General features: G+C 41.7%; 1 long non-coding RNA gene across 1 annotated transcript; it reads right to left on the bottom strand.

Moving 5' to 3' along the window:
• Positions 1-581: 581 nt before the first annotated feature.
• Positions 582-8,151, bottom strand: LOC148054334 (uncharacterized). Its single transcript, XR_015707329.1, has 3 exons — positions 8,046-8,151; positions 7,148-7,367; positions 582-2,725 (listed from the first exon to the last, which is right to left on the bottom strand). It is a non-coding gene; the product is annotated as an uncharacterized LOC148054334 (long non-coding RNA).
• Positions 8,152-11,083: the final 2,932 nt, after the last annotated feature.

The following is an 11,083-nucleotide window of genomic DNA, read 5'->3' as shown; positions in this document are numbered from 1 at the left end:
CCACGCTAGGCCAGCCTGTGCGATTGGTAGTGGTGGGATAACCCTGCCAGCCGTCGCACTGTGCTTTGTTCGCCCACCTTTTTGAGGCCGGAGCCTTGGACGGGCTTTCCTGGGAGGTGTAATTGGGCATGCTGCTTTTGTGCCATTTGTTGCTGAGCCAGTGATGGCTTCTGTTGTATTTATATGTACATGAGATGCATTTATACATACAACAAGGGGGTTTGTGGGGGTTTTTTTCCCCAAAAAATATATTGAAACATTTAATTCCAAAAACCTGCACTATGGCTAAATAGCTTCTTTTTGCACAGACATCTCTGTCTATAGAGTCGAGCCCTTCTCCTGTTGTAGCCTTCCTCCAGTGCGCCACTCAGATAAAATCCTTGGGTACATATATGTGTGTGTATGCATGCATATATGTAAATATAAGTTATATAGAGAGGTTTTTATATATGTTATATATACATAAATATATATAATTTAATCAGAATGCAATGACTTAACTGTGCTTGCTCAAAAAAATGAAGTACCAATAAAAGATGAGTTATTATGTTATAAATCTCTTATCAGTCAGGAAACTGGACCTTTGCTAATACGAACAATTGCAGCACCTCATACTTACTGTCCATGACAGTACTTTATAGAAAAGCAGAAAGCACTGAGTGAAAAAAAAAAAAGAAAATCCCAACTGAGGCCAGCACACGCAGCTTTTTCACTCGCTGCTCACAAGGAGGGAAACAACTTTCATTTATTTGGCGGCTGCGAGGGCGCAGGTGTGCAGCGCGCGGCCGAGCTGAGATTCATGGCTTGACTTTCAGGGAAAAGGGCCCAGAGATGTGCACATAGCTAAGCTTCGCTGGCTGGCTGGCATTTTATTGTAACCTGGAAGCTTTTCTCTCTCCTGTCTTGGTGCATCTCAGAAGGGAAGCGAATGTCCCGTTAGAGTAAATGGAGAGCTAATGCTCATATGGTTGATTTAATACTTTGATACTATGTTGATTGAACCCAGACACAAATCCTAAAGACAAAGCCATACATCCTGAAACATTAAAAATGCTTTATTTCATCTGTCATCCTGTACTGAAGTATTCTGAGCGTTTCAGGAAGGCTTAAGCTTCTTTGGACACAGCCGTTTGGGCTGGATTGCCAGAGGAGCGTATACAAAGATTCAGGATATATCTACCCCATGAAAAATCAGTGCTGTGCCATAGCCCCCAGGCTGGAACCCAGGAAAAGGGCAGCTCAAGCAAATGTTTGTTGAAAGAAAAAAAGAAAAGAAAAACAAAACTTGGACGGAGGGAGGGGGTTGGCCAAATATCTCTTGAAGTTTTTCTGCAGGTGGCTTGAGTTTCAAAGCCACTTGTGTCCTTTACTACAGAGTGTGTGGCTGTCCACAGCCCCTTGAGGTTTACTGATCTACTGTTCAGCTGCTGGAGCTAATAGCAGGGCTTCATACAGGGGGCTGCGGAGAGAACTAACAGTTCGGGGGCCTGCAAAACAGCCTGGGTGGATTCAATTACAGCTTCAAGATGAGCAAGTAAAGCAACAACAAAGGACAGTAGCTTCAGCCTTTGAAATGCCAGCTTACAGCATGAAGGCAGTGAAAAATAATACTTCGTTAACTTCTTGTTTAGGAAAAAAAAGCAGAACACTTCCTTTAATGACACATTAGCTGACAGTGGTGCTTTTATGACTCTTTCGTAGTCACCGATGAATCACTCGATGGAAGCACGGGGACAGACTGTTCCTGTCTAAAGGTTGCCGTCCCAGTGGTTCACTGTCACCCAAAACAAGGTGCTTCTCTTGCTCTTGCTCTTTCTCATGTCATCGTCGTCAGCAATTCAGCTGGTCCAAGCTCTTGCAGGGCTGATCAGCCCAAGATCACCTCTGATAACCCCAGAGGTTTGTGTGTCACCAGCAGAGCCATGGAGGAAGGCAGCTCCATCCCCAGACCAGGCTCGGGGCTCTCGACACCCTCACTGCCAGCGTTTCAGCCGCCCCACTGCCACCGCAGCTCCTGCTTCCCACCATGGCAAGCCAAGGTGGCTCTGGAGCTTATCAGGCTTTTCTTCCATTGTATTCCCTCCTAATGCAGTTCATATGTTTAGACATTTCCCTTCGCAGGCATCCATTCTTTCCAAATTCCTTACATTTTAGATTATATATCCTTGGTTTTGATCTTTTGCATTAAAAAAATGCTTTCATTTGAAGCTTAATAGTGAGGGCTCAGTGCATCTGCCAGAGTTCCTGGCACAGCTAACGTCCTGCAGGAGCAATTACTTTCCAGTGAGTCTCTAAAATTGCTTATTTACTTTCACTTGTATGCCAAAAATACTTTAAAATCAGGACAGTTTTTTCCAGTTACACAATCACCAGAAATATCTTGAATCCATACACTTCTACTGTGGTTCAATAGTCAATCTGAAAATAGTCAAACCAGTTTATAAAGTACGTAAAAAGTGTTCTCTCCCCGAATTAAGGCTTCAGAAGCACAGCTCCATGCGTCCAAGTCAACGACGCTACAAAGCAAAATCAATTCCACTTCTTTTATAACAACACGGGGAAAAGGGACGGGAAACGCAAGGGCAGCCAGGCTCTGCCGCTCTTCAGCACCTTCCCGAGTGGAATTATCGCAGCCAACCACTTCTAGAAAGTCCTTTCATGTCTGTTCATGTAGGGTTTATTTACTGCTCTTGGCAAAACAAGACGACAGTTGATTTCTGACAAGCTGTGAGATTTAGGATATTTTTCCATTAGCGCTTTTTAATTAATTATAGTAAATTTAGAACATTAGTGTGGGACAGTAGCTGCTCCTACCCCTTCTGATTTATCAAAAGCACTGATAAAACCGAGTTTTCAACAATCCTAGTTTAAGTATCAGGTCCTCTCCCCTCCCTTTCTTGAGGGCACAGGTAACAAAATGTACAACGATCTTCTAAAGATCTCAAAGCGCTTTGCAAATTGAGGGCTCCATTTGTTTTCCTTACTCATGCATATTTTAAATTCCCTTTTAAGTTTCAACGCTTTGCATGGGTGTAATTCAGAGCAGACTGGGGCCTTACATATTTTGCATACCAACGAGTTATGTGAGTCCAATTTCTGAAAAAAAGATTATATGAGCATTATGATGCAGTTGAGGAGTAACTGGCTGGAAAAAAAAAAAATTGCAACAAAACCAGAAGGGTTTACTTTGTAATTTTAAGCGCATGTTCACAAATGAAAGCAAGCATTGTGTCCATCAACAATGACCAGATCGGAATCAGCCTTTCTCCAAACCGGCCGAAGAACCATGGTCTTAATTTGTAGGTTTAAGTTACTGGCACTCTTTTTTTTTTATTTTTATATATATATATAAGGCATCTAGACTTTAAATGATATTGCAAAAGTAGAAATAGCATGATAAACCTTCAAAGCTGAAATAAAAAAGAACCTGTGTTTTAACTTAGTGTTGAGTATTTATACAGCCGGCACCATTTAGTCCGGCATGTTTGAATGAGTGCAAGTCTGTGGTTGCAGTTGTGTATAAAAATATTGTAGCCTGCTCCTGCTTTAGGAACTAAACTTCAGTTCCCAATAGCTCCCTCTGTAATTCTCTTTCCAAATAAAAGGAAGAACTATTCCTGGCTCGTAACGGTGTATTTCTGTGGCTTCTTGAACTATAATGAAGGCAGTCTGGAATGTTAAAAATTACATACTCAATGCCAGTTCTTAACCCATGGTAATTTAGGCTTTAAATGTTTTGAAGTTTACATTTTGAGTCTGTTATTGTACAACTTTTTAATTAAAATGTTGCTGTAGTCCAGATCACTAATGCTTCTTGCTCAAAGATCCATTAACATCTATCTTAAAACCACTACTTAGGGAGTTTGATAATTTTTGGTATTGAGGGCTAAGGCCATCTGCTTGGAAAATTATTTGGTTTTTATTTGGCTCCTTCTAATTGTAGAAATTCAAAGACATCTTTGATATCCCCTGGATTCCAACAACGGAAACATCAGTTCTCTTTCTGTAAATGCTTCAGTGCTTGTCTCTACTGTAGACTAAATCTTGATGCAGTTCAAGAAATAATCTGCCAAGCTTGTCTCTGATGAATCAGGTTCGGATTTTCCTTGTGCACTGGGACACAATAGGTACCACTGACGCTCATTATCATCTCTATGTTTTTCCATTGAAATGCTACTATATAAAGCAGAAAAATGTGACAAGCTCACTTGGGGCTTCTAGATGTCATCATAACCCAATAATAGCTATTCTTAGGATTAATAGCACCATGGGCTACTCTTGTTATGATCTGTAGCAGAGAGTCTGTAGACATTTATGCCCTGACATATGCCTTCACACGTACATCCTACGTACAAAGAAGTGAGACTTTAACCTGACTTTCACTCTCAGCTTTAGTTAAAAATCTTCTCGTACCATGTGTAAACAGTGGGAATTTAGTCCAGTATCAGTGAGAGATACAAAACCTGAAAGTTAACATCACAAGGCCAGGGGTTTGGTGGCATTTTTGGGTTTTTTTTGGGGGGTGGGGAGGTCCCTTTTAAAGCCAATGTTGGAGCTGGCCCAGTTGTTGAAGGAGGGTCCCTCAAGGATTTCTCAGCAAGGCCCCCAGAAACATATCGCCTGGCTATAGGAACAACTCAGCAGGATAGCAATGACTTCGTGATAATTCTGCACATTCAGGGGAAGTCAGAGCTTTCCAGCTGAAAAGACCTGTGTGCTTCCTTGTGCCAAATAACTCAGCAATTTAATTACATTTAGCCCAGGTTTAGATCCCTCTTTGGCCTGAAGCACTTGAATACATATCGTGTGCATGTGTGTGCACGTAAACGTACACAGACCTCTCTACAGGACACTGTTTTAGTCCCGAGACATCGGCCAGCCCACAGTGGCAGCCTCTTAAATCCTCCACCTGAAGCAGGGTCTGCTTTTTCTGACAACTCATTAAAACTTACAGGACCCCATAGCAGAAGGACCCCAAAACGTGGGACAGGACACAGACACTGCAGTCCAGGAAAGCAGCCTTCTAACAGCAGGAAGCACCTCGTCCACCCTGAGCCTGTATAATGTACAATTATACACCTATTATTCTAGTTACGTCTACTAATTATTGTACAATAACAACAATTTCCAGTTTAGCATCTGTGGGATTCTTACGCAGCTCCCTCCATGCACTGCAAATGGCCCCTAGGAGCTTCGAGACACCTCTGGGCGGCTCTAAGCAAGCAAGGAAACAAACTCCTTTCCTACTTCAGACCCCAAGCCCACAGTCGGTCAGCCAAAAGCTACATTGAAAAGCACAGTGGACTGTGTTTAGGCTCTGACTGTGTTGCCTGTGGAGGCTTCAGACCTTGACTTTTATCACCCTACACCTTGATATTATGTACCAAGAGAAGCAAACCCCTCTGACAGGTCAATTCGAATGAGCTCTCTTCATACCAGCCCCATGCTTTTATCCACAGTGCACCTCCTGACATGACATGGTATTCTGCACCAGACCTTATTTTTAGCTATGAATTTTGTTTTTCAGGTGTAAGTAAAACGAGGTGTTATTATTTCCACATAATCAAGGCAAAAACAGTTTCACTTTCTTTGAAGCTTTTTATCTCCCTACAACTGGATTTGAATCTCTGACTTCATCACCACAACCCCAGAGCCATAACCACAAGGCCACATGGTCCCAGAGCTGTTTTTGGAGGTGGCAGTGATGTGAGTTATTTTAGAAGCTGCTAGCTATAAATTTCAGTTATATTTGAAGGAGGGTAAGTTAGCTTTGAAAGTCCTTGGTGAGTCTGTCCTTCGGTGACTAGTGGGCAATTACTGAGGCCACTGGCAAGCGCTCGAATGGAAGGCTGTCCTGCAGTTTCTACCATAAACCACCGAGTACAAACAAACAGCAATTGTGAACGACAGTTAAACTAATTGTCCTTGTTGGTATTACTATCCCAAGACAGGTTGTGACGCAGAAAGTCAATCTGCACAAAGTCAGTTTTTCATTACAGTGAGCTGCAAATAGCATCAAAACAAGTCAATTTTAGACCGCTTGACGGCGCGTGATAAACGCAACTCAACCACCTTGATTCTTTTTTAAAAAGGCTTCACCCTGACCCTTCAGTTCATGATGCATTTTTGCACTCTTGGTTTCCTGCCTGAAAATAAATGTGAATCTGCTATTGCACACTTGTTCCATAAACTATGCGGGCAAATGCTATGACCTATGATTGTAACTACAAAACTTGCATTTGCAAAATAAGGATCACTTGCCAAAATGATACACTGAATTTAAGACTTGCTTGCCAAGATCCATTCAAAGGAGGGTGCCCCTGGCACAGCCAAAGCCCCAGTGTTGGGTATGATATGAGATAAAAGCCCCAAACAAGCAACAAGTGAGCAGCAGAATGAGTTGCTAAAAGCTGCAAAAGGTGGGATTCAGCTCTTTCACATCTAGAAACTGTTTACATTTTTCTTTTCTCATAAGAGTAATTTTTAACTGCAAAGTTTTAACCACATCTCTGTGAAATGTAGATAACTTTGGGAGTAAACTGATTTCAATCAGAATAAGGGTCATCTGAGAGATGGTCGTAGTTACTCATTCGAGATCATGCTTGATACGCCCAGCTCCCAGTTCAGTATTTCACTATAACTGGTGTAGCAAACCACAGCTGCTTAAGCAGTGTTACTGATACCAATAAAACAGACATTGATTTTACTCTCTTCCTCGTGATATAGATGACCTTCCCCGTTGGAGATGCTCTCACACAATAGTCGAGTTCCAAGGGAAAGGCAGAGGGCAATAATGTTGCTGTCATACAAAAACAACAGAGATGGTCAACCTAAAAAAACAGAATAACTTCTTTTTCTTTCTATAAGGCATAACCTAGTGGTTCAGGGCGCAGCTGAAGAGACTGAAGGACTGAAGAGAGTCCTTTAAGAAGGACAAAGAACATAGGAGGGAATTTCACAAATCTGTAGTGCTAGAATAGTATTAACTGCAATTGCCTTTAGCTGTTTAAGAACTGGCCCTATCATCCTGGGGGGGGATGAATTCTCCCTCACTCTCTCTTTTAAGTACAAACAGAGCCTTTTACAATTCCTTAGCCTACGTGCTCAAGCTGTGGATGATTAAAATTGAGGGGGAGAATAAACACACCTTACTGCCCAGCTAGCAAGAAAATGGGCAGGCCAGGGAAATCCTCCTGCTCCAGTGAACCTGCTCCCGACGACCATGCTCGTCCCTCCAGTGTCTGAGACAAATACTGGGACTCCGAGGCCAGGTAGATGTTCCAGATGGTTCTTGTTCATGCCCAGGGCAATAAATAACCCTTAAGGCAACGCTGACCCAGGCAAAGATGAGACTACTGGAAATACTCCTAGAAAATCAGAAGATCACGTAAGTCTAATATTCTGGGGTTATCATCTGTGGTTCCAAGTCATTATTACTGACAGACATGAGAAGTCCCTTCATGGTAAGATTTTCTTAGAATATTGTAAAATGTCAACTCAGGAGAAAATAGCATTCTCAGCATTGAAGGTCACATCTATTCCGATACTTGGAAGCATTTTTGGAAGCACGAGTCCCTTTGGAATTGCAGTGAAAAGTCTGCAAGAATAAATAAAATACGAAGGACTGACGTTAGGCGTAAAACGCATGGATAAAGGCACCGATAAAGTGCAACTGACCTCTTCTGTTGTCTCTCAGGAAATCAGAAGTCAGTTGTGCCTGTTATAACTATTATTTAATAGTTGAGGAATGGCAGCGTTTAGAGACTTGTGCTCAGCGCTGGACACAGGCCTTTTACTGAAGAGCTCACAACAGCCATTTTGTCCTGGTTTCCAGGAAGGAAAGGTTGCTCCTGCAGCCTAAGAAAACTGTCACAAAAATCTCGAAGGAAAAAGAAAAAAAAAACAAACACAACCCAAACAAACAAGGAAAACATTTCACTAGAACCCATCTTTGGAAAAATATAAAAATATTTTTCCATCCACAGAAATAACTATAAATAATGTTTGAACTATTAAAAGGGTGAACGCAGAAAAAGGCTATTTACATAGGAGCATTTTGTGCTGTTTCAGTCTAATTTGTCACCGATGTAGGAGCCTCATACGTTAGCTGGAGGAAATCCAGAGCTTTCAAAGGTTTTCTGTCAGGGCTTGAAAAGTTGCCAGTTTTTTTAATGGAGCCGAGCAGTCTCAGGCCTGTTGTTCTCAGAGATTTTGTGAGCCAGGGCCGCATGTTAGCAGGAAACAGAGCCAAGTGGGCTTCCTGAGCGTCTGAGAGAGGAAACACTGTAATAAGCATGGAGGCTGTGGTTAAAAATAACTCTGGTATATAAAGGCTGCAAAGGATCCCCTCTCGCTCATACACGCCGCTGCCTCTTGGCTGGCTGCTTCGCACTGATTTCATGTGAATGAGACGCTTTGCCATCTCATCGGAGCAGGTGGTTTTTAAGCAGAAGAAGACAGAAAACAGTCCGCGAAGAAGGCGAGCAAAAGATAGCTCTTACTTTGCATGTTTTCAGCAAGCAGGATCCTAGGCTTTATTTCAAGAGCATCGTCAGGCTGTAGCTGTAGCTACGGACACAGTGTTTCGGTATCTAACTTTAGGCTGAAGTAAAAGTTATGTTGAAAAATAACTCTGTTTTCTGTGATATGAAACTTAAAAAAAGGGAAGAGAGTGAATCATGCAAGCTCTTGAGCAATAGGAGAAAGGGCCCCCTAAATTGTTACCACCGGGCCCAGTGTGGCTTGCACCACTTCTGCTACAGAAGCTTTAATCCCACCCTGTGCCCCCCCTTTCCCAGCGCTGGCCAACTGGAGGAGCTAAATGTGGCAACCACCAGCTGAAGGGATTGGCCACCATCAATCAGAGTTTTGCCGTCCCCATGCATTGGTTTCTCACCAAGCAGAAGACTGCCTGCTTCTCCTCCCTGAATTCCTTTTGCAGAGAATTAGACCCATCTCTTTTCTTTCAAAGGCAGTGATTTTCCTTGCAAATGTGGGATAAAAAACACACCAGTTATTTGGCAAATTAAGGCACCCTTTTCCCTGCTGTAACCTGACACTAACATCCATACTGAACTCCATTCTGAACACTTCTTTGTAGCCCACATTATGCTGTAATTGGCAAAACACATTCTTCCCAGGCTTGTATTTTTATTGCAAACATTTATTTGGCACTTTATGTGGCAAATGAAAAGAAAATTTCACAACTCATTCTACAAAGTTGCATTGTATTAGGCTGTCCCTTGAAAAGCATTTTATTGCTCAAGAATAGCTGTAACCGTTCAAGGGATTTCAACAGCATTATTCTCTTAAACTATAATTGCTGTATATACTATAGCACCAAATATTAATAATTTGGATCAGTACCAACCCTGACGACTGGCACTTAATTCCACCCTAGAGCTTATAGTCAGCAATAAGGCATATCAGCTGAACAATTGGGAGTAAATTTTCAGGTGCGTGAAAAAAGCAGCTGAAGTTTGGTTTCTGAATAGAAAGCAGTTCCTACAAGACACAATACACTGTTCCTAAGCTCAGATGTATCCAGGAATTTAAATATATATATATATAACCTAAAAGGTAGGCATTAATAGCTCAAGAGAAAAAATGGTCACAACAATGGACATAAGCGTCTGGAAAAAAGGCCGTCCCAAAATATCCCAGCGAAGTTTCAAAGCTTAATCATAATGATATAACTAATTGTGATCATGGAAAAAAAATATATACCATTCTGAATACTTCGGTGATCTAAGTCTGAAAAGGACTTCACAGTGCAGGAAGACAAATGAGATCAGCTGCTCTATACATGCAGCCTATCATGCAAAGATGCCTGTCTTCCTCTCACTGGCTAATTCACTAAGCTCTGATTCATGCTTCCATGTATTCAAACAGGGAAAGTAATTCCAGGCAGCGAGCAATACCAATTAACAGTGTCACAGTTAATGAAATGCCTGCTCCAGTATTTCCCATTACTCAACTGCAGGACATATGACTAATAAATAATACAGGTGCAGTACAAAGAAGGTATTTCATAAACGAGAACTAAACCCCACATGTTCATCACGTTAAACAAGGCTTTTCACCCTGCACCCTATACGGACTCCTGCTTTGTATATGGTGAATAAACCTCCACTTATCGGATAAAACCGTAACCTATAAAGTGTTCTGTATGTCAGTGAAGGAAAAAAAACCCAAAGCCTTCCTCACTTCTAAGTAACTCTCTGCTTGTGGCTGGTTTTAAGCTTTGTCCAGTCTGCGCTCCCCCTCCCCCAGTTAAAACCTGTGAACTTCAAAGCGACAAAAAAATCTGCTAAGAAGGCCATCTGCATCTGCCGTGCTGACTCAGACTGCAACAGATCTCACAAATTAAAAAGAGAGAAAAGTGCATCTGATTAGTTCTTTGAAGTTCCCTCAAACAGAATTTTTTCCTGCATTAGTTAAACCCCAAACACAGTTCTCACTTCTAAAACCAGTTAACTTGTCTTACAACATTACCAATTGTCCCAAGTGGACATAAGAGATGATAAAACATCATTTTACTTTTTCTCCTGTCATCTCCAACCAATTATGTTAGCTCTCTCCCAAAACGCAGACCAGGAAAGACGTGACTCGCGTGGAATCTCACAGTGTAACACCCACTGTATTCCAGAATTAAATGAGGTTCATCTTACTGCGCTTCCGACTTCGTGGAGGCTGTTACGTGCTTGTTAATAGTAAGAGTAATTTTTCTGAATGAAACCACATAGGTACATTCTGACCTATGCTCCTGTTATTCCACACCCTTAGTGCCCATTTCTTCACCAGATATTTGATTCTGTAATAAAAAGTATTTGGCAACAACTGAAAACTGCTAGTCATAATCAGTGACTGATATTTTAAGCAGTTTCACTGATACAATTAAACATGCTTGCAGAGTTTTTGAAACTGTGGTATCATTTCACAGTTCTGTAAAAAAAATAAAAGAGCTCTCAAATGTGTTTTCAATTGGCAGCTGAAAGGGACATCTGCAATACAACATGTGCATTCAACACACACATCAGTAAAAGCTGGCAGAAACACAACTACGTACCTAATCAAAGCTGAT

This window comes from Nipponia nippon, unplaced genomic scaffold, assembly GCF_047370975.1.
Source record: "Nipponia nippon isolate SJK-2023a ecotype South Korea unplaced genomic scaffold, ASM4737097v1 scaffold_31, whole genome shotgun sequence".
NCBI lineage: Eukaryota > Metazoa > Chordata > Aves > Pelecaniformes > Threskiornithidae > Nipponia > Nipponia nippon.
This window is presented reverse-complemented; position numbering and strand designations above follow the sequence as displayed.